The following is a 23,602-nucleotide window of genomic DNA, read 5'->3' as shown; positions in this document are numbered from 1 at the left end:
CACAAGATATTATTCCTTTAAGGTTTGACTTGAATAGCCAGCCTCTAACACTAAAATGATGCTCAACATACTACCCAAAATGCAATACTTAACCTGTGGGTATATTTTTAAAAATCCTTTTATTAACAAATGGATTTATTTTTCATCTTTCATCTCATCTCTCTTCTGTATGCTAAATAACTTACCTTGTAACCTTAGCTGTAGGGTTAAAAATCAAACAGATATAGCATAAATCATATTTACCAGCACCCAGAGATTTAAGGGTCTAATGTGCATAAAATACCATTCTCAGCAATAACGGGTACAAAGGACATAATCTATGTTAATCTCTTGTGCCTGAAAAAGAGAATGATTATTAAAAACAGAAGATGGAAAACAAAAACTAGAGAAGTTTGAAACTAGACAGAACTGATGAAGCCAGCAAATGCTTAGCCAAGAATAAAGACTCTTATATCACTTGAAAAGTAGAATAATAAAGGGGAGATAGAAAAATCTAAAGGTAAAACTGTTATGCTGTATTTACACAACATACAATTTATCTCTTTGCTTCTGCCTAAAGAATAATATACAATCTTTATGGGATTGTTATCTCCACATGTATATGCACAATAAAACCATTCACTCACAACTGTGAAGGTTATTAATATGCCCTTTTTTCTCTTCCTTTTTATAACCCAAGTGTCTTGAAGATAATATTCCCTTACTAAGAGTTTGTAGGATGAACATATTCTATTTAAAGTCAATATACATTTCAAAACAGTTAGAGATCAAAACTTAATACTAAAAAGAAAAATTAGACTGCCTCATAATGCATATCAAAGTTTACTGTTTAAGTATGAACCTTGAACCCAGTACAGAAAATAGATGCATTTCATATGAGAGAAATTGTGTTAAGATCTGTAACCAAGGTGGAAAGCAAGGTGGAAGCCTTATTTTAAACCACTAGCCTTATATATGGGTTATATAAAACCTTATAGGCAATTTTCAGAACTCTGGTTTTCTCTCTAAGTGAGATGGGAAGTCACTGAAAGTTCTGAGAAGAGGATTGACATGAGCTAACATTTTAAAAGGAACACTCTGAATGCTGTATGGAGAACAGACTGCTAGAAGACAAGGTGACAGCAGGCAGATCAACTACATTTTTGCAATAATCCAGGTGAGATATAATGATGTCTTGGAGCAAGTGATAGTGGTGGAGGTGATGAAAATTGATGGATTCTGAATATATTGTGAAAATAGAGCCACATGATCTGCCAGAGAATTGGACTGTATATAAGTTATAATTGAAGAATGATAAAGAGGAATCAGGGATAATGGCATGGTTCTAGGGCCTGAGCAAATGGAAGGATGCAACTGCCATTTTCTGAGACAGAAATGATAACATGAGAAGCAGGTTTGGAGGGAAGATTAGAAGTTCATTTTTGGACATGTTAAATTTGAAATGCCTGTTAGACATGCCTCACTGGACAAGGTGAACATGTCCAGTGAATAGCTACATATACAAGTCTAGAAATCTAAGTCATCATATTATTTAATGCCATGAGACAGGATAAAAATCACTAATGTGTGAGTATAATAGATTCTTCTATAAAAAGTTCAAAGACTAAGTCCTGGGCCCTCCAACATTAAGAGGATGGAAAAATGAGAAGAGTGATAAGCAACCAGTAAGATAGAAGAAAAGCAGGAAAATGTGATAACCCAAAAATCAAATGAAGATAGTGTTTTAAGGTGAAAGAAATGTTCATGACATCTCATGGTTGTCCACTTCTCTGAACTATGTCACGTGGCCTCCTGAAGGTGTTGCTCAGAGTCTCCTACTTGGAGCTGAGCCAGTACTGGGTCCAGAACTTCCGGAGTGACAATGAAGAACAGGAAAAATTAACAAGGAAAGTGGTGCATTGTATGTTGGAAATATTTCCTTTTACACAACTGAAGAACAAATCTATGAACTCTTCTGCAAAAGTGGTACCATAAAGAAAATCATTACCGGCCTGGATAAAATGAAGGAAACAACATGTGCTTTCTACTTTGTGGAATACTATTCAAGAGAAGACGCAAAAAAAAAAAAAAAAAAAAGTCATGTGCTACTTAAATGAAACTGGATAACCAGATCATTTACACAGACTGGGATGCAGGCTTTTAGGGTAGGCAGTACAGCCATGGATGGTATTTGGGACAGGTACATGAGTACTGACATAACTATAATGCTGGGAGAAGAGTCTATAGAAAACTGGCCCAAAACCAGTGAGCAATAAGAACCCCATCATGAAAAACTCACTCCTTTGGCCTGTTGAATTTTACATACATTACCCAGGGTCTGCAAACTTGCCATTTTTACCAAGCTTTGACTAATATCTCTGCTGAGCCAGAAGCTGCTTCATGGTTTTCCTCTGAAAATTATCAAAGGACAGAATCCAAAAAAAAAAAAAAATTGCTTTTAATCCTAGTCTTAGAATATTGGCCATGTGTCAGGTCACCAGAATGATTTTCTTACCAAGTCAGAAACTGCGTTCCTTGGCAATAGATTTTACCTAAATGGTCATCTATCTGCCGTAAACACCACACTTAGAAAAATAGGAAAAATTTTAAATTTTGTTTGCCATATGTGTGTCTAAGTAGGTTGATGGTCTACATTGGGGCCTGGAATTATTATTTTTAAAATTTTAAGTTTCCTTGAAATAAAGTTCAATAAATGGAATTTTGTGATATTGTATATCTTTGCTCTAAATTAAGAACAGATGTTTGACAACTGAATTTGTTCCTATGTTGAAATCTAATCTCTAAAGGCAAACTTAGAAGTCAAGAGAACTTTCGAAATAGTTGGTATAAAAGTAAGCCTTAGTCCCAGGGGATACCACCTTGCCTACATGCTTTATATATCAGGAAATTAGGTACAGGACTTGAAGGGTATTTACTAACACAGTTTTCAAAAGATGTGTTTTTCCTAAAGCAAAAAAAAAAAAAAAAAAAAAAAGCAAAGATTGGTTTGTATTACAGAGAATCTCAAGTACTCTAAGGAAAGTGGGGGACACTGTCAGTAGGAAATAGGATGAAATATCAGAAGACATGAGTTAAAACATTGCATTGATATGTTGAAGGCTATTGTGAGGGCCATCAGACTTACTCCCTTCATTTTCAGAGTGATCTTGGAAATGGAGTAGGTTTTTAAAAATTGCTGGACGACCAAGAGACTGCCTTACAAAAATGATCAAAAATACTTCCCTCAGGAAATGTGTTTTGGCCCATTTTCAGGTTGAAGTCTGTCTTGGTTTTCTTAGTAATTTACTGAATTTCAGAGCCTCAATAGCAATGGTCTCCACTGAGAGAGGAGTCTAGAATATTTATTTTGCATTTGTAAGGCAAGAGGCAATTTCTCTCTAACAACATATTAAACTATTGTTCATTTAGAACTGCTAATCTAGAATGACAGCTAAGGAGCAGGGGGAGGAAGTTAGGGGATAGAGGGATTGAGCAAAAAGCAAAAAGACCTCATGGACATGGACAACAGTGTGGTGATTAAGAGGGGGAAAGGGAGTATTAGGAACTAAATAGTAATGGAAAAAAATACAATAGAAAATTTTTAAAGTAATTAAAACTGCTAATCTAGTATAATTTCCCTGACATGTGACTTTTTTTAATCTAGCAACAAAGTATCTTCAAACTTCCTATACTTTATGAAACTTGTGACTGAAGTACTCAAAATGTGAACGTTTCATATTACAGTAAGTAGAGTTGTTTTCTCATTAAATTGAAACTGGCTATTTGAATTTTTAAAACAGTTATAACTACATGTAAGTGTTTAGAAAAACTCATTTGCAAACAGTTAATTTCATGAGGACGTACTATTCATTTTTAAATTTCTTTTTATACTATAGTTTGAGCTTAATGTATTCTATATTCTTTTGTAGTAAAACATAACTCAGATTTCTACAGGCCTTAAAACCACAGAGAGTGGTTCTATTTGTAATTGTGTCTTCTGTAATAACAGATTTCAATATAGTTGGACCAACTTTAAAAATAAATAAATAAAATAGAACAACTGAAGGACACAGGTACAGGCAGTAGATTCCTGGAAGTCTCTTAAAGACTGCCTAAGGTCAGATGGGGTAAACAGTTAACATCACCAGAGGCAGATCCAGAAAGGAAAAAAAAAAGCAGTCTCCTACCATAGAGGTTCACACCACAAAGTCAGAAAATCAAGACAGATCAATTTAAGAATCCGAATCAACAGAGTCTCAAAAATAATGGGAAGATAAAGAAACACCACCCCAGTTGAAGGGAAAGGAGGAATCCTCAGAAAGAGAACTAAATGAAATAAAGGCAAGTAAACTATCAGATATTGAGTTCTAAGCAACAGTTCTAAGGAAGCTCAATGAGCTCAGTGACCTCAAACAGAATTACCAAAAACTACAGGGAAACTATGAGAAACTTACTGTAAACTATATCAGCATGAAAAAGGACATAGAAACTCAATAAGAGATAAGAGGAAATGAAGAATACAATTTCTGAATTGAAGAACACAGTAGAAGGAATCCAAAGCAGGCTAGAAGAAACAGAGAATCAAATCAGCAAGCTGGAGGACAAGGTAGAAAAAAGCTCCCAGAAAGAGCAAGAAAATGAAAAGAGACTCAAAAAGAGTGAAGAGGTGTTTAGGGAAATGCAGGACAACCTGAAATATAATAATATCCATATAATAGGGATACCAGAAGGAGAAGAAGAGGAGGAAGGGATAGAGAACTTGTTTGAAAAAGTAATGATGGGAAACTTCCCTAATCGGAGAGAAAAAGTCACACATGTCCAGGAAGCACAGAGGGTCCCATTCAAGAGGAACTCAAAGAGGCCCACTCCAAGGCACATCATCATTAAAATAGCAAATATCAAAGACAAACACAGAATCCTAAAAGAAGCAAGAGAGAAAGACGTAGTAACATATAAGGGGGCTCCGACACGGCTAGCTGCTGACAAGGCAGAAGAGAATGGCAAGAAATATTTCAATTCATGAAAAGTCATGAAGAGCGAGGGCCTGCAACCAAGACTGCTCTACCCAGTAAAGCTCTCAATTAAATTCAAAGGCAAAATAAGGAGTTTCCCAGACAAAAGAAGGCTAAAAGAATACACCTCCACCAAACCAGCATTGCAAGAGAAGCTAAAGGGACTGCTTTAAGAAGATGAAGAAAAAGAGTCTGTGAATACTCAGTTCCTTTCACAGTCACCAATACTTGATACTACCAATATTTTCAATGCTTATTTATCTGATTGTGACAATGATGTGTTATTTTAATTGTTCCTTTAATATTTGTTGAAACTAAATCTGTTTCTGTATATTTCTTGCCTATTTCAATTATTTTTAAAAAGCTTTAAATGACTTTTTGGTATTATTTATCTATTTTTTGATTAAATGTGTGTAGAATTTTTTCCCTGAAAAGAAAAAAAAATTAACCCTTTTTTAGATGTGTTGCAAATACTTTCCTATTCTATTACTTGTCCTTTAACTTTTTTATATGTATATTACTATATAGTTTTAAATGTCTAATATAGTCATATTGTCAATGTTTTACTTTATAGCTTCTGAGTTGGAATATTTTAATTCAGGGTAAGAAAAATATTATTTTGTATATTCTCCTAAAACTCCTTAGATTTTACCTATTGATTTTTAGCTCACCTGAATATTGCTTGTATAATGTGTGAAATATATTTGTTTTATTTCAAGTAATAGTGGTCTATACACCTTATTTGTTGAATAAGCTTTCTTTTCCCCATTGATTTGAAATATCAATTGAATCATATATTACACTGCTAGATATATATGTTTGTTTCTAGAATGCTCATTTTATTTCATTGATCTACTTGATTATTTTTGTACTGGTGCCATGTTGTTTTAATTGCTGAGACTTCATAATGGGTTTAAATTTTTTAGTATTTTAGAATGGATCTTGACATTTAAAAAAATAAATAAATAAATCTGCATAAAAAAAGAAAGAAAGAACTCCTACCTTTTGCGATGACATGGATGGAACTGAAGAATATTATGCTAAATGAAATAAGCCAGTTGGTGAAAGAGAAATACCATATGATTTCACCTGTTAGTGGAATCTATTCTACAAAATAAACTAATGAACAAAATAAACCACAGGCATGGAAACATGGAGCAGACTAAAGTGACCAGAGGGGATGGGGAAGGAGGACAATGGTGGAAAGAAGGGGAAGGGACTAGACAAAGAACATGTATGAATGACCCACGGACATGGACAACAGAGTGGGAATTGACTGTGGGAGTGGGGGGATGGGTGGAGAGGGGTACAGGGGGAAATATTGAGACAACTGTAATAGAATAAACATGATTTAAAAATATAAAAATTTTAAAAAAGAATAATCATGGGAATGTAAAGTACAGCATAGAGAATACAGCGAATAATATTGTAATAAGTATGTATGATGCCATACGGGTAGAACTTTTATTAGGATGATCACTTAGTAAATTATATACAATGTGTAATCACTGGTGTTTACACTTTAAACTAATATAACCTTGTATGTCAAGTATAATTGAAAAATAATAAATGATTTAAATTTTTAAAACAATAAAAAGAAAATTAAGGCTGTAAAATTGTAAGACCACAGGAGCCAGGGGTGACAGAAGTATGGTGGAGACAATGTATCTAAGAAATATCACAGTAAGTGTGTGAGTCTTGAAAGAGAGACTGTATAAGGGAGACAATAGGGAGTCTTGAGAGGAAAATAAGAGAGGGAGTATGTTGAATGGGAGAGGAAAGAGCCAGGAGGAAGGAGGAAGAAGAGGAGCTAAGAAACGGAGGAGCATTCAATAGGGATGGGGAGAGGGAGGAGCTGAGAGTGGTGAAAGAGTAACCAAGGCTCTCTTTGCCTGGTGAAGATATAGAAAGAACATGGCCCTCTGTGGGCCAGGAACAGGGCTCTCATGACACTCCAATTGTGCTGGCACCCTGATCTGGCCCCCACTAGCATTCTTGTACTCCATTATCTTATTCTACTCTTTTCTATATAATTTATTGCCCTCTACTACATTATAGAATTCACTTACTTTTAAATCTGTTTTACCCACAAGAATTTAACTCCATAACAACAGGAATATTTGTAAGCTTTGTTTATTAATATATTCCACAAACTTGGATCATTGGCATGTAGTTAAGCTCTATAAATATTTGTCGATTTATTCAATCTCAGTCTTTTTCTCCCTTCTTTCTAATACGTAGAAATACATAGCTCAACATTTACAATACATTTTATCCTTTCTGCCCATCTCTCTGCCAGTGTATGAAAAGCTATATAATTCTTATAACTGAATAACTTTTTCATTTAAAAAAAAAGCAACCATGGGGGGGGAGAGACTAAGATAAGGGAAGAGGGTGGGACCTAGGGAAGGGGCGGATCCTAGAAGAAAAAGGGGAAGGGAGAGGGAGCGGAGGGTGAGGGTAAGGGGAGTAGCAAAGGCAGAAGGGAAGGAACCTATAGAAAAGAGGGAAAGAAGGAACAGGTGAGGGAGGAGGCGGAGCTGAGGAGTGTAAGAAATCAAAAGGGGGAGGAGCCTAGTGCGAGGGAAAGAAGATTAGGGAGAGATGGGGCCGCCCAGAGCGAAGCTCAGAGTTTGAGACCCTGAGACACACCCACGGAGAGGGATCAGGCATACTGGGTCTCAGTCAAAGAGCCACCAATCCTGGCCTGCCCCTGTGTGCCCCACTCCCCTGCCTGAAGCCTTCCCCTCACATCTCCCTCTTTCCCTGTGTCCTCACCTTTCAGGTTGCAGTCTTTTGGTCCTCGTCGCAGTAGTTTACGGAAGCCAACCTGGGGAGGTATAAAGCGGGGCAGCGGGCAGCCTGAAGCCCGACAAGCAGCCCCAGCAGCCACCTCAATCCAGGGACAGGTGGGCAGAAGTTGGTTCCCAAGGTGAAACCCCAGTATTCATTTTAGGAGCCGGCTCAGTACTCGGGGACACACACCATGGAGCAAGATCGGAACCGATGGAGGGGAGAAGTGGAAATGATAAAGAAAAACCATGGACGGGGACGAGCCGTGGGACTATGGCACCCGAGAAGGCCACTTATCCTGGCGACACACTGGCTTGGAACCGGGTTGCTAGGTGCCTGGCTGTATATCCATTGACACACAGACGCATGCGTGTGGGTCACTGCTTGACTTTCCACTCCCGCCCCTCTGCCACACCCCCCACTCCCACCCAACTGCTCTCAGCCAGGCGCTTTCCAACGGTGTAGGCGGGGCCTCGCCCACTGCCTTCAGTGCTACCTTGCAGACAGGGGTTAGGGGTAAGAGAGGCTGTGTAATAGGTCTCAACATCTCAATATCGCAAGATTAACTGTCCTCCGTAATTTGCCTTTCTCAAATGCTTTCTCAAAAGCAGTGTTCCCGCCCCCATCGTCTTCATTTCTTGTTGCTGGGGAGTGGGGGAGGGGACAAGGAGAGAGAAGAGAAGGAATTTCAGAGCCTTACTGCCCAGTGCGGTGGCTATTAGAAGCTTGAAATGCAGCTAGTCTGAAATTAATGTTTTGTAAGTGTCAGATGCACACCAGGTTTCAAAGACTTTGCAGGGTACAAGGAATGCAAAATGTCTCCAATTTTATATTGAGTACATGTTGAAATGATATTTTAGATTTATTAAGTTAAAGAAAACAAAATTAGTTTCAGCTGTTGTTTTTTAGTTTTTCAAATGTGGCTACTAGAACATTTAAAATTATGTGGCTCTCATTAAATTTCTATTGGATAGCGGAGGTCTGGGGAAGAAGGAAGGAAGGGGATAAGACTAAAGAAGAGCGGGGGACGAAAGGGTTTCTCTTAGATTTTGAAAGGAAGTTTCTCTTAGTGTCAGGGATCTTATTTTTGCAACCTCCATAAGAATCCTTGTTGCCTTTACCTTCTGCTCTTCATGCTCTCCTATAATGCAAAATGCATGTATTAGGACCAAGAGAGTATTGTCTGTCTCATTGGACAACGATAACAGAAGAGCTTATTATTTTTCCACCTTATGTCTCAGAAATTTGGAGAACAAGAGGTCATTTGTTTATGCTGAGACATGTGTGCTTCCCCAAGTGCCTTTCTGCCTAAATTCCCTCCCTCTAAGAGGTCTGAGTTTTCTGCTGATTGGCAGGCCATTATTCAAGACAGGACAAAGGCAGTGAGCTGGCCATTAGCAGAGGCGTGTAGAAATTGAGTTAACACTTGGACAGGAGAAGTCTGCAAAGTTCTAAGAAAAATAAAAGGAGAAAATGTACAATCAGAATTAGGGGAGCTGTGAGAGTGAAAAGACTGAACTTTACCAAAAGAATTGGAAAAACCCATATAAAGATTTGGAGGACAGGATAACATGATCCTAAAGGGCACTGTCTTTGTGAAGAAGGACACGAAAACAGAGCTAGAAAGGTCACTGTTGGAGGTAACCAGAGCTTGAAAAAAAATCTTGTGTTTCACCACTGCATTACAATAGCTCTCTGGTCTGCATTTGGAAAGAAAGTTCCCTTCCCTACCTAGTTTGCTGAGAGTTTTTACCATGATTGGATATTGAATTTTATCCAATCTTTAGCATCAATTGATACGATCGTGTGTTAAAATAAACGAGATGCTCTGCCAACCTCCAAGGCCAGGGCCCAAGCATCTAGTGGTTGCGTTAGGACTGGGCAGGCCAGGACCAATGCAGGACTGGGCAGCCTGAGGAGCAGAAAGTCTATTACCAAATGAGGGGATCATGGAGTGTCAGTGCTTCCTGGGGCAGATGTGCCACCCAGGTCACCTACAGGATGCCAGTCTTGCCCCTTTGAAGATGCTAGAGAGAGATGAGAAGCAGGAAAGACAAGTGGTCAGCATGTTTGTGATCCTTTTGGCCTTCATTACCATCCATCCTCTACAATTCCAACATTGCCATTTAGGCCTTCCATTAAGGCTCCCTGCAGCGCCTTACCTGTTAATCACCAAATGCTACATCCCCATTTTCAACAGCAAAACACAGTCCTGGTGTCACCAGTGTATGATTGTCATCAGCTCCAGCCACCTGCTTGGCCTAGAGATCAAGGTGACCCTAGGAGTTTGTCTTCCGACTTCCTACCGCCCCCTCTGAGAAGCAGAAATCCCAAAGCAGCCTTGTGCAAATCATCCACCCGGCAGGCCTGGTTTGGCCCAACACCAAGGCCTCCCCTCCATCATGGACTAATCGGAAGACCTCTTCTTGAGTGAGCCCTGCCTGCCACCTCTGGCCAGCCCTGTACACCTTCTCATGGTGTATGCAAATAGGGACAATTTTATTTATTTTCCAGTTTGTATGCCTTTGTTTCTTTTTCTTTCCTTGTTGCATTGGCTAAGATTTCCAATATGATGTTGAAAAGAAGTGGTGAAAGTGAATACCCTTGCTTTGTTCTCCATCTTAAGGGGAAAGTATTCAGTCTTTCGCCATTAAGTATGATATTAGTTATAGGCTTTGTATAGCTGCCCTTTATCAGTTTAAGAAAGTTCCCTTCCCTACCTAGTTTGCTGAGAGTTTTTACCATGATTGGATATTGAATTTTATCCAATCTTTAGCATCAATTGATACAATCGTGTGTTTCTTCTTAACACTATATGGTGCATTACATTGATTTTCAAATATTGAATCAGCCTTGTGTTTCTAAAATTAACCTCACCTGATTGGTTGCTGTGTAATAAAAGCAACAACAAAACAAATGGGGCTATATTTTGGTATGGAATACAAAGTCTGCAAGTCTCTTAAAAGATAAAATTCAAAGAAATTAATTTCTTAATGTAGGCTATGCCCCAAACTCCAGGGAGATATGGGTCTCCCTCCTGTACCATTAGTAGTATTTTGGTGAAGAAGTGAAGAGCACATTGTTTTATTTGCTCACTTTCCTGTCTCCTACTGAAAGTAAACGTCTTGAGCATAGGATCCATTTCCTGCTTATCTTCGTATCCTTAGCACAAACCCAGACACTTAGTTAAGAGCATGGCATGATTCAGAATGAATGAAAAAGTGGATAAATGAATACCACATAATATACACTGTTGTAGGCATTTTACATATTTAACTCATTTAGAAATCAAAAGAGGATGCTATCAAAAGATAAGAGTAAGTGTAGATAAAAAGGGTAATGCCCCATTTATTTATGTACCAGTAGAGTTTGAAAGGTTTTTGCCCATCCATTATTTCACATGATTCTCCTAGTGACCATGTGGGGTAGGCAGGGTAATTCTTTTATGTGAGGTACAGAGGCCAGGAGAAGTTAATTTCCTTGTCCAAGGTCACATAGCTAATAGATGATCTAGTCAAGGGAAGCAGGTCTGTGATATCTAATATAGTTCTCAAATATAATGGCATTAAAAGGATGTGGAAAAATGTTTGATAATAAAAAATAAATTCATTTCATGAAGTAGCTGTTACATTTCCAACTACATCAACTATGAATGTTTCACACACACACACACACACACACACACACACACATGACTGAGCGAATCATGAATCTTAGGTTAGGAGCTACAGTTTGACAATGGTGCATAGAGAGAAATTTGTGATATGCAGTGTCACTCAATTTTATAAAAGGAGAGAAACACAAGGAACGGCACTTCACAAAAGTTAATGCTTCAGGCCATATTAAAGAAAGCATATAAAACAGACTAATATAACTATTAAGTCTTTAATAGTTAATATTTTCCCACATTTCTAACCATTTGGAGTTAAAGGCATCCAAGCTACTTCCTCTTTCCAGGTCACTTCAACATGTACATACCAAAATTCAGTAGTGGAACAAAGGAATACTGTGATCCAGTGGAATCATGCTCTATTTAATCTGTGTTTCTAAATCAGCATATTGGAACATCAAAAAGGAAACTAATGTGTTCTAGTAAGCTAGTATGTCAGCTTTAGGGACCACATCACGCCTTTCACAGTGTGCCAATAGGGTCAGATTAGCTTATCCCTTGGGTTTCCTGCCTTGACTCACTTTTTCCCCAGTTCCCCAAAATCTAAATATATTTCTTTCAAATAGATAGTGCAAACCTAATTGTATCACACCCTTCTTTTTTTTGTTTTTTTTTTGTTTTTGTTTTTGTTTTTTGTTTGTTTGGGGGTTTTTTTTTGGTGTCCCTGGGTGGACCCGAACACACTCTTCTTTTAAAACCTTCACTGGACAGTTCAATAGAATGTGAGGTCCTGGGTTGGATAGTGACACAGAAAAAGGACATCAGTGGGAAAACTGGGGAAATCCAAAGAAAGACTATAGTTTAGTTAATAGTATCGTACCATTGTTGATTTCTTAGTCTGATCATTATACCATGGTTATATAAGATGTTCACATTAAGTAAAACTTAGTGAATGGTATACCAGACCTCTCTGTACTGTTTTTGAATGCTTCTGTAAATCTAAAATTATCTCAAAATAAAAATTTTAAAAAACCCTTCTCCACGTACACCTTTCCAGAATCAAACTTCATGGGGAGAATCAGGGAAGGACAGGAACCCCACTCTCACAGTCATTCCACCCTCTTATCCTGCTCCAGTGAACTACTTTTTTTTTAATTTAACAGGTATTTATTGGTCATTCGAAATGTGTCCTCCCACCTTACCTCCCTCCTTCCTACTTTACTTCTTTCCTAGAGGGTAGGTAAGGGAGAAAGAAAGAAAGGCAGAGAAACATCGATGTGGGAGAGAAATATCGGTTCCATCGCCTGTCGCATGCATCCCCACTGATGACCTAACTCCCCACCTAGGCATGTGCCTAGATGAAATGGGACCGGAAGTGACCTTCCAACCTTTCACTTTGCAGTCGACACCCAACCAACTGGCCCACATGAGTCAGGGATCCAGTGAACTACTTTCATTTATACTCTAGCCTCTGAACGATTTGATCATTGGTATTCTTTGATTTAGAAGGCTCTGCTGACTCTGCCATCCCATTTTTTCTTTTTACTTTTTGCTTGGCTAAGATCTTGTTTGCAAATTTCAGCACTTAATTTGAATGTTATTTTCCCCAGAAGATCTTCCCAGGCAGCCCCCTCCACTCTATACATATACCACCCACACACACAAAGTGTTGGATTAAGTGCCCCTTGTATATGCTTCCATTGTACTCTATGTATACTTCTGGTTTGTCACTTTCACACTGTACTAGAGTCCTGTCTGCCTTCCCCATTACTCAGTTGTTAACTCTGGATCTTCTCTCCACACTCAGCACTTTCATATAGCAAAGCAGTCATTCACTGGTTTAAACACTTGAAGAGAAACATAGATAGCTGCCTCTCTCATGCCCCCAACAGGGGGCCTGGCCCGCAACCCAGGCATGTGCCCAGACCAAGAATCAAACCTGTAACCTTTTGCTTTGTGGGACAATGCCCAACCAAATGAGGCATACCAGTCAGGGCTGAGTAATTATTCTTGTAATTTATATACTATGTGATATTATGAGAGTGAAGAGTTTTAGTTTTGCCCTTGGTACTTACAATTTCTGACTGAGAATCATATTTCTGTACCAATATCAACTTATTATCAAAAGGGGGTGTGTATGTGTGTGTGTGTGTGTGTGTGTGTGTGTGTGTGTGTGTGTATCCCTGGACTCCATGGAATCATTGTGAAATGATCTCCACAATAAGTCTAGTTAACATCCATCACCACATCACACAGAGTGACAAAAAATTTTTTCTTGTGATGAAAATATTTAAGATTTACTCTCTTAGCAACTTTCAAATATGCAATACAGCACTATTACCTATAGTCAACACGTTGTACATTACCTACCAATGACTTATTTATTTTACAGCTGCAAATTTGTACCTTTTAATCCCCTTCACCCATTTCACCTACTCTTCACCTCTGGCAACCACCAATCTGTTCTCTGTAATCAACGAGCTCCATTTCTTTAGTTGTGTTTTGGGGAATTTGTAAGGGAGTGTATTTTTTTAAGATCCCATATGTAAGTGAGATCATATAGTATTTGCCTTTCTTTGTCTCACTTATTTCACTTAGCATAATGCCCTCAAGTCCCATCCATGTTGTCCCAAATGGCAAGATTATACATTTTCTTTATCCACTCATCTTTTGATGGACATTTAAGTTGCTCCCCTATCTTGACTATTGTATGTAATGCTGCAATGAACATAGGAGTGCAAATATCTTTTTGAGTTAGTGTTTTGCGGGGGGCTTTGGATGAAGAATTGCTGGGTCATATGACAGTTCTATTTTTATAATTTTTTGAGGAACCTTCATACTGTTTTCCATAGTGGCTGCACCAATTTACATTCCCACCAACAGTAAACAAGAATTCCCTTTTCTCCTCATCATTGCCACATTTGTTATCTCTTGTCTGTTTGATAACAGCCACTCTAACAGCTGTGAGGTGATAGCTCATTGTGGTTTTGATGTGCCTTTCCCCAGTGATTTGTGATATTGAGCACCTTTTCATGTATGTGTTGGCAATCTGTATGTCTTCATTCTATACATCATGTTCTATTATGTGATATATGGAATGATTCTATGCATCATGTTATACTACATGATGTATACAATAAAGTAGTTCATTATTTTAACAGATGCATTACAGATATTACATACTATGAGTACATCATAATTTATTTCGCATTCCTCAATTAATAGTCATTTAAGTTGTTTCCATTTTTTTCCCTGGTCACTAACAATTCTGTGAAAAACTGCCTCATACACACTACCCTGGGCAAAACAGGCAATAAGAAAGGTATGCTCATTTAACTTGATTGTGAATGCAAATTCACTGGAGAGCTTGTTAAACACAGTTTGCTACCCTTTCTTCCATCTGAGTTTGTGATTCTATAGGTACGGAGGTGGGGGTCTGCAAATTTCCATTTCTACCAAGTTCCCAGGCAAAGCCTATGCCACTGCTCTCGCGAAATAACTACATTTTGGGAACCACTGTCCTATGTGGCAAAAGGAAAAGAAGATAGGATGGGTAGGTATGTCTGTTTGGCAACTGGAAGATCAGGGAGTTCCTATCTAATGGCTTCTATTTTCTCCATGAAATAAGAGTTGGGATCAAGTATTGAAAGACTGGGGGCAGGAGGGAGGTGGTGCTTGGGGTATGAGGTTAGAGAAGAGTGGAGAAGGTAGAAAAAAGCTATTGCAGAAGGTAGGAGAGTGAACTGATCAAAGGGTATGAAGTCAAGTTACAGGGCAATATTGAAGCCTCACTTGAGATCTGTGGTCCCATTCTCCCCAATTGTGTGACTTTTCCCAGTAGACATGGAGAAAGTAAATTATCAGTTTCACCCAGGACTGAGGTTTTGCCTCTCTAGTGTCTCAAAAAGAGATCCACGAGCTCTTGCCAAAAACCTGGCATCACAATTGATTCCTCCCTCACTCCTCATAGCCCATCCATTATCAGTATAATAGCTAAAGCTTAATGTAATGCTTACTATGCTCCAGGAAATGTTATAAATGTGCTGTGTTGTATACAAGGTCCAGCAGAAGTAAGGTTTGCTTAAGTGTGGTTGGTAGTGTATATGAATGTCTTGCACAAGATGGACATCAATTTTGAACATTTTGCCTAAAACGTCACATGGTGTGCTTGAGTGTGATACTGTTATGTTACAGAATTACATGCTTATGATTTTGTAATAAAAGATTGTATAATAAAAAAAAAGGGGCATTATCCCTGGCTGGTGTGGCTCAGTGGATTGAATGCTGGCCTGCAAACTAAAGGGTGGCCGGTTCAATTCCCAGTCTAGGGCACATGCCTGGGTTTCGGCTGGGTTCCCAATAAGGGGCATCTGAGAGGCAACCGCATATTGACGTTTCTATCCCTCTCTTTCTCCTCACCGTTTCCCCTCTCTCTAAAAATAAATAAATGAAATCTTTTTTTTTAAAGGGGCATTAGTTGTGCTGGACTCTGTATACTAATACATATTCTGGCAATTCCTATTAAGTACTATTATTACATTCAATTTACATTCATTTTATAAATGAGGACACCGAAGCACAGAGAAATTATGGATTTTTTATAAATTGACACACCTAGGACCTAACCCATGTGGCTCACTTGGGTGGGTATCATCCTGCAAAGTGAGGGTTGCTGGTTGATTGCTAGTCAGGACACATGCCTGGGTTGAAAGTTCAGTCCCCAGTCAGGGCACATGTGGGAGGCAACACATTGAGATGCTTCTCTCTCACATAGATGTTTCTCTCCCTTTCTTCCTCCCTCACCCTCTCTCTAAAAATAAAGAAATAAATATATAAATAAAATCTTAAAAAGATCAATTTACACAGTTATGAAGTGGCAGAGCTAGGCTTCAAACCAGGCATTTCAGCCCAAGAGTCCAGTTCATAGGGTATTCTGCATTGTTTCAAATTCCTAACTATCTTTCTGATCTATCCACTTTTCTCAATTTCCACAGCCATCTCCACAACCCTAGTCTAAATCATGTCCTATCTCACTCAGAATACTGTTTTAAACTCTTGAGTAATTTTCCAGGTTTCATGTTTACCCCTTTGTAACTCATTGTCCACATTGCTACCAGAGTGCTTTCAAAAATACAAATTAGCTTGAGTTTTTCTCCTGGATTAAAGCCCTTCAGTGGTTTCCCATTGTTCTTGGCATAAACCCCCCAAATCCTAGCCATGCTTTACAAGGTATGGATGATCTGACACAGTCTTAATCTTCCAACTAGATCACTTGTCATTATTTTCCCTAAATCACTATGTCCCAGCCATAGTAGCTTCATTTAAGTTCTTAAAATACATCAACTTCTTTTCTTCAGCAGAGCCATTGCACATGCTGCTGCTATTATCTAGAATGACCATCCCACAGTTCTTTCCATGGGTGGCTATTACTTACTCTTGAATTCTCAGCTTCCATGTCACTATCTCAGAAAGATCTTCCCTGACTATTGTAAGTAGGTTTCCTCCAATTGCACAAACACACTTTTTTGTTATTCTCTATTACTGCACCTTGTTTTCTTCATGCTGGTTTTCACTAGTTTTAAATTTTGTTTTATTGTTTTTTTTCTCACACAAGCTTCCACTAGAATGTCAGCTTCATGAGGGCAGGGACCAAGTACATTGTATTCAATCAATGTATACCAGTCCCTGTCATAGTGCCTAATACATAATAGGTACCCAATAAATATCTGACAAGGCAATGTGTTAATGTACAAGGTTTGTCCAGAAAAAGTCCAGCCATTGTTTATATAATGAGAACAGTTTGCATGACATCAATGTAACCTGGCAGCCAAGGAGCGTAGACTGGAATGCACATGTGTGAACAATGATGACTTCATTGTACCAGTCAGTGGGACAGTGAGTGAGCATGTGTACTATGTGGCCATTGCATTCAAAATAACTAAGTGAGTAGAGCAACATATCTGCATTAAATATGAGTGAAGCTTGAACATTCCTCTGTGGTAACTATTCAGATGATTCAGAAGGCCACAGCTATGGGCAACTGGTGATTGGCAGCTTCATCATGACACCACACCTGCTCATTCATCATGTCTTGTGCAGAGTCTTTTTTGCAAAACATCAAATCATCCAGGTGACTCAGCCCCCCTACAGCCCAGATTTGGCACCTTGTGACTTCTGGCTTTTACCAAAACTAGAATCACCTTTGAAAGGAAAGAAGTTTCTGACCATCGATGAGATTCAGGAAAATATGATGGGGCAGCTGATGGTGATTGGGAGAACTATGTGCAGTCCCAAGGTGCCTACTTTGAAGGAGACAGAGGCGTCACTGCCTTATGTACAATGTTTCTTGTATCTTGTATCTTCTTCAATAAATGCGTCCATTCTTCATATTACATGGCTGGATATCTTCTGGACAGACCTCATATATTAGGCCACTTGAAGTTGTTATTGTTCTATGTACAATGTTTTTTGTATACGGTAACTTTAATAAATGTCTCCATTTTTCACAGTACATGGCTGGATATCTTCTAGATAGTCCTCGTGTTTCAGGCAACTAAGTGGTAATGTCACACAGGAAGCATGATATGCACACTGAGGAGTTCAAGGGAGGGATTTGGCATAAGAGTTATAGGGATATTTATTGTAGTGGACACCCTGGGAATGAATGAGATTTACCTAGCAGTGAGGATAGAATGAAAACTCAAGAGGGTCTAGCTACAAGATTGAAAAAACTCTTATATTTAAAGATCCACTTGAAAAAATGAGCTATCAAACCAGTGTGAGAATGAAGAAAAGCTTTATAGTCGAATGAATCAATTTTTTCATTCATACCATCTGGATTTTGTGTCAGGAAGTTCTTTTGACTCTGCCTTCAAAATATGTCCAGAATCTGACAAATTCTCATCATCTCCACTGCTATCCCCTCAATTCAAGACACTATTGCAATCATCTTTTGATTAGTCTCCCTGCTTTCACCATTGCTGCCTACAGTGCATCCTGGACACAGCAGTCAAAGTGATCCTGTTATAAGGTAAGAGAGATATGTCACTCTCCTTCTACTCAAGGCCCTCCAGTGGTTACTGATTTCAATCACATAAAAGGTGAAAGGGAGCAGAATTTGCCACCCTAAAATAAGTGTCTGCCATAAGAATTATTTTGAGTTGATGGCCTTTTTTTTTTTTTTTTTTTTTTTTTTTTGGAGCTGCTGGTTTTTAAGAAACAGCAGACACAGGAAAAGCTCTGAAACCAAAGTAGAAGTTATCCTTTTGTTAGAGGCATTTACATTTATAAGGGAAATCTCCATTTGTAAGGGTATCTCCTGCTCTGTAGCAAGAAAAGGAGGATTACCAAATCTCTGGAAATTGTCATTACTGGAGAAGGCCAGGGTTTAGGTCTTCAAAACAACTATGCCCCTGTTTACTGTGATTTTCCTGATAATTTCCTGTAACTGTCTCTTCTGTCCCAGTCTTCTTTTGCCTTTAATTGCAGATGATATTTAAGGGAATGGGTTGAGTCATTTTGGGTAATTACTCAGTTTCCCTGTGTCTCTCCCATGTATACAGGAGATTTACATATTATTAAACTTCTGTTTTTCCTCTTGTTAATCTGTAATTTATTACAAGAGGGTCTTAGACTAGAACCTAGAAACACAGAGGGAAAACTATTTTTCCTCCTTGACAAAGGCAAAGTCTTTTGTCTACAAAGACCTATGTGATTGGACTCCTCTGTTACTTAAGAGCCTTATTTCTTGCTGCTCTTGCATTCCCTTACTCAGTTTCAGCCATACTGGCCTGCTTGCTGTTCTTAGACCATGGCAGGGAGCAGATATGCTTCGGTCTTCCTGGCATGCTCTTCCCCCAGGTATCCACAAGACTTACTCCCTCCTCTACCATTGCTTCAGTGCCACCTTCTTAGTGAGGCCAACTTTGATCAACCCCTTTAATTTTGCATGCTTTGACTCCTGTACTCCTGACGCTTGCTACTTACTATGCTCTATTTCTTATATAGTATTCTTCATCCTCAAACATACTTTGTAATTTATTTATTTGTGCTGTTGTTTATTATCTATTCCCCCTCACTAAAATATTAGCTCCAGGTAGGCAGAGACTTACTTGTTTTTGTTCACTGATATATGTATTCCCAGAATCTAAAACTGCTGGCACATAGTTGGTACTAAATAAATATTTCCTAAATGAATGAATAGATTGTCCTCATAACAGATTATAAATGCATGGACCCATTTTTCTTCTAATATCTATCTTTTACATTTAAATCTTTGAGCTGGAATTTATCTTGGAGTAAAATGTGTGGTATAAATCCATATTTTTCCCTTTAAATGGCTCTTTAATTGTCTTGACCCAATTTATTGAAAAATCCATCATTTCCCACCCCTTTCTTTGAAATATTTCTTAAGGCATACTTTGGTTCCTTTTAATCCAGTATTAAGTTTGGTTAAAATACGTCATCTTCTTCAGTATGGAGAAAGATACGGTAGAATTATATCTTCATTCATTCAGCCAGTTCCTATATAGATATCAAAATCATATGCTTATTGAAATATTTTTATTACTTGCTTGTTGTAGCAAAGGCTATATTCTGGAGAGTGGCTACTTAATAGTGGTTTGGATAGTCTCCCAATCTCTAATCACATAAAATTCTTTCCTCCCTTCCTGTTTGTTCCTTCATACCAGATAACATACATTTTTAGAACATGTTGGCAGGATATCTTTCTGTACTTTGGAAAAGAGGCATAACTGGATGCAGAGTGACCTTACATCTGGCCTTCATGTAAAAATGCAAGTCTGACAGGGGAGCTTCAATTTACTTATCCAGAGTGATTTCTAGTTGATGACTGGAGATTATTTCTTAATCATTTAACTAGTTGATGCTTTTAAAACTATGTTTTCATTTTGTTTTATTGTTGTTGGTATTAATTTAAGAAAGTGGGCCCTCTGCAGATAAATTGGGATTAAAGACAAGACCACAAGTATTCGATATTTAACTTACTAGGTATGCATCTCATACTAAGTTATCATGGAGGATAAAAAGAACTTGCAAGTCATTCAGCCAACACTTACTTACCACTGATAATATTCAAAGGATACCTAGTGGCAAAGCAATACTGCTTGACTCAGTCTGTCAGTCAACCATTGAGATGGTATCTGGAGAGAAATAATGTGTCAAGGGAAAATTATAGTAAAGAGAAAATGTAACTCTATTTAACAATAATCCAAAGAAAGAAGAGAAAGAAGGGGAAAAATCTAGACCATCTGTAAGGAGGAGGAATGGGATTCAGCAATTAGTTTTGGGCAGTGTCAGCCCTGCTTAGTGGACTGCAGTTTGGCCAGGGTCCCTCACACTCAGCTTACCCACATGTTTTCTCTCCTGGATTACATCAGCTATACCCTGTTTCTTGCCCCTCCTTCCCCTGATACAGCCTCTGGACTGTAGCCACCACGATGTCTTTAAGATCAAATCTGGCCCTGACTGGTGTGTCTCAGTGGGTTGGTTATCATCTGACAAAGCAAAAGGTCACTGGTTCAATTCCAGGCCAGGGCACATGTCTGGGTTGCAGGCCAAGTCCCCAGTTGGGGGAGTGCAAGATAGAACAGATAGATGTTTCTCTCTCACATCGATATTTCTCTCCCTTTCTCTCTCCCTCCCTCTCTCCCTCCCTTCCCCTCTCTCTAAATATAAATAAATAAAATCTTCTTAATAAGATGAAATTTTGGCCTTAGCTGGTATGGCTAAATGGATTGAATGCCGCCCTGCGAAGCAAAGGGGGTCCCCGGTTTGATTCCCAGTCAGGGCACATGCCTGGGTTGCGGGCCAGGTCCCCAGTAGGGGGCATGTGAAAGGCAACCACACACTGGTGTTTCTCTCCCTCTCTTTCTCCTTCCCTTCCCTTCTCTCTAAAAATAAAGAAAAAAATAAAAAGATGAAATTTTATTACCTTGCTCCCCCACTTAAAGAGACTCCCCTCCCCATTGCCCTCTGATTTAAGCAGTAGGCCCCTCTGCCACCCTCTCCAGCTTCTTTGTCCTGTCTGTCCCAGCTCTATGCTACTGCCATAATGCCCCTCTCCTACAATTGTCTCAACTAGCCCTCTGTCTTCTTCCTCCCTCTCCTGGTCCTTGGACTTACTGTCCTCCAGTCTGGAGCACTCTCCTCCTCCTTCCCCCACATGCCTGGACACTAACTGCAAAGACATTAGTGATCTAATCCACAGGGATCCACATTTCCTTCTTGAGACCCATGGGCACAGGAACATCTGTTTTAGAGCTGGCCCTGTACTGCTGTAGACTAGTGAAGGCCTAGCTTAGACTCAGTGCTTAAGGAAGGTCCTGTAGTTCTGCTTTCTGGATCTGAGACAAAGAGAGTGCTGATGGCTCAGGGATGAAGAGTCTACTGACTGAAACTGGCATTACCTGGCCAATTTCCAACTATTGTCAGAGCGAAATCTTTACAGCTGTGAGTACATGAAACACAGAGTTTATTCTTTTTTTTTGTAACTTTATTTATTTATTTATTTTTTTAGAGAGGGGAAAGAAGGGAGAAAGAAAGGGAGAGAAACATCAATGTGTGGTTGCCTCTTGAGTACCCCCCTACTGGGGACCTGGCCCGCAACCCAGGCATGTGCCCTGACTGGGAATCAAACCAGTGACACTTTGGTTCGCAGGCCGGTGTTCAATCCACTGAGCCATACCAGCCAGGGCCAGAGTTTATTCTTGTATTATTATTTATTATTATATTATTTTCCACACGAACAAGTAAACCTACTTTTGCCCACACCTGTATATATATCTCATATTGTGTGATCTTGGGCTTTCTTTTGCATTGTATTCTCTTTTTGGTAGCCTCATTCATTCTGATTTTTTAAAATTATTTATTGATTTTAGAGAGAGAGGAATTGGGGGAAGAAAGAGAGGGGAACATCGATTTGTTGTTCCACTTATTTATTCATTCATTGGTTGTTTCTTGTATGTGCCCAAATCAGCTACCTGGCCAGGGCCTGATGGGTTTTATTACCTTTTTTAAATTTTCTTTCTTCTTTCTTTCTTTCCTTTCCCTCCCTTCCTTCCTTCCTTCCTTCCTTCCTTCCTTCCTTCCTTCCTTCCTTCCTTCCTTCCTTTCTATTTTTGATAGGTGGGAAGGAAGAAAAAGTGAGAGAGAAATGTCTATCGGTTGCCTCCCATATGTGACCTGTCTGGGGACCTAACCCACAACTTAGGTAAATCCTCTGACCAGGAATCAAACCAGTGACCTTTAGCTTTGAGGGACGATGCCCAACTAACTGAGCCACACTGGTCAGGGCATTTATTACCATTTCTAAAACAACAATTTAGCCCTGATCTCTGAGCATCAGATTTCTCACCCTCCACATTCCAAACTCTCTTCTCTGCAACCATTTTGGTAAATGGCCATCACCTACTACTGATTTCCTGTTTCCTCAGTTCCACCCGCCTCCTTTCCCATCTGATTCATTAGCAAATTCTGTCCATACTACATGCCATGTAAACCCAACAATTGTTCTTTTCTCCCCATGTCCCCTGCCACAACACTAATTCAAGTCACCGTCCTCTCTGCTGATCTATTTGCACTACCCCACTGTTGTCCCTGCTTCTACACTTAAGCCCTGTAATCTTTTAATGGGTTCGAAGATTCTGCCTACCATGACACCCTCATTTTATGACACTTAAATTCCTGTCACCCTTCATCTCTTTCTGTCCCTTCATAGGTAGAAATGCTTAATCGCACTTTGTGCTCTCTTAGCGCTCTCTTCTTTTCCTGAAAAGCTTTCCCCCCAGCTTTCCCGTGGCTGGTTCCTTTTTTCCCTTCAGATCTGATCTTCAAAGTCACCTCTTCAGGTAGACCTTCCCTAATGCCTAAATCAAATTTGGACTCCCAAATCCTGTCTATCGAAGCACCTAGTTTACTTCCTCTCTGCCACTAATCACAACATGCAATTGTTTTATTTAATTGTACCTATTTTTTTCTTTTAGTTTTTAAAGAAATTAGAAAATCTTTGATTTTTGTAATCCCTCCTCCATTAGGATTGGCAGATAAAATACAGAATGCCTGGTTAAATTTGAAGTTTAGATAAACAATAAATAAGGTTTCTTTGTACATCATATCGGGGCATGCTTACAGTGAAAAAATGTTCTGAATTTCAAACTAACTGCGTGTCCTATACTTTTATTTGCTAAAT

At 38.9% G+C, this 23,602-nt stretch overlaps 1 pseudogene; it reads left to right on the top strand.

Annotated features, from left to right (window-relative positions):
- The first annotated feature begins 1,776 nt into the window (after positions 1 to 1,776).
- Positions 1,777 to 2,248, top strand: LOC129075432 (nuclear cap-binding protein subunit 2-like; annotated as a pseudogene).
- The last annotated feature ends 21,354 nt before the right edge of the window (positions 2,249 to 23,602 follow it).

Source organism: Pteronotus mesoamericanus, unplaced genomic scaffold (genome assembly GCF_021234165.1).
Source record: "Pteronotus mesoamericanus isolate MK-2021 breed Mesoamerican mustached bat unplaced genomic scaffold, CSHL_Meso_final contig_55, whole genome shotgun sequence".
Lineage (NCBI taxonomy): Eukaryota > Metazoa > Chordata > Mammalia > Chiroptera > Mormoopidae > Pteronotus > Pteronotus mesoamericanus.
The sequence above is the reverse complement of the archived record's forward strand: the minus strand, read 5'-3'. Positions and strand labels throughout refer to the sequence as shown.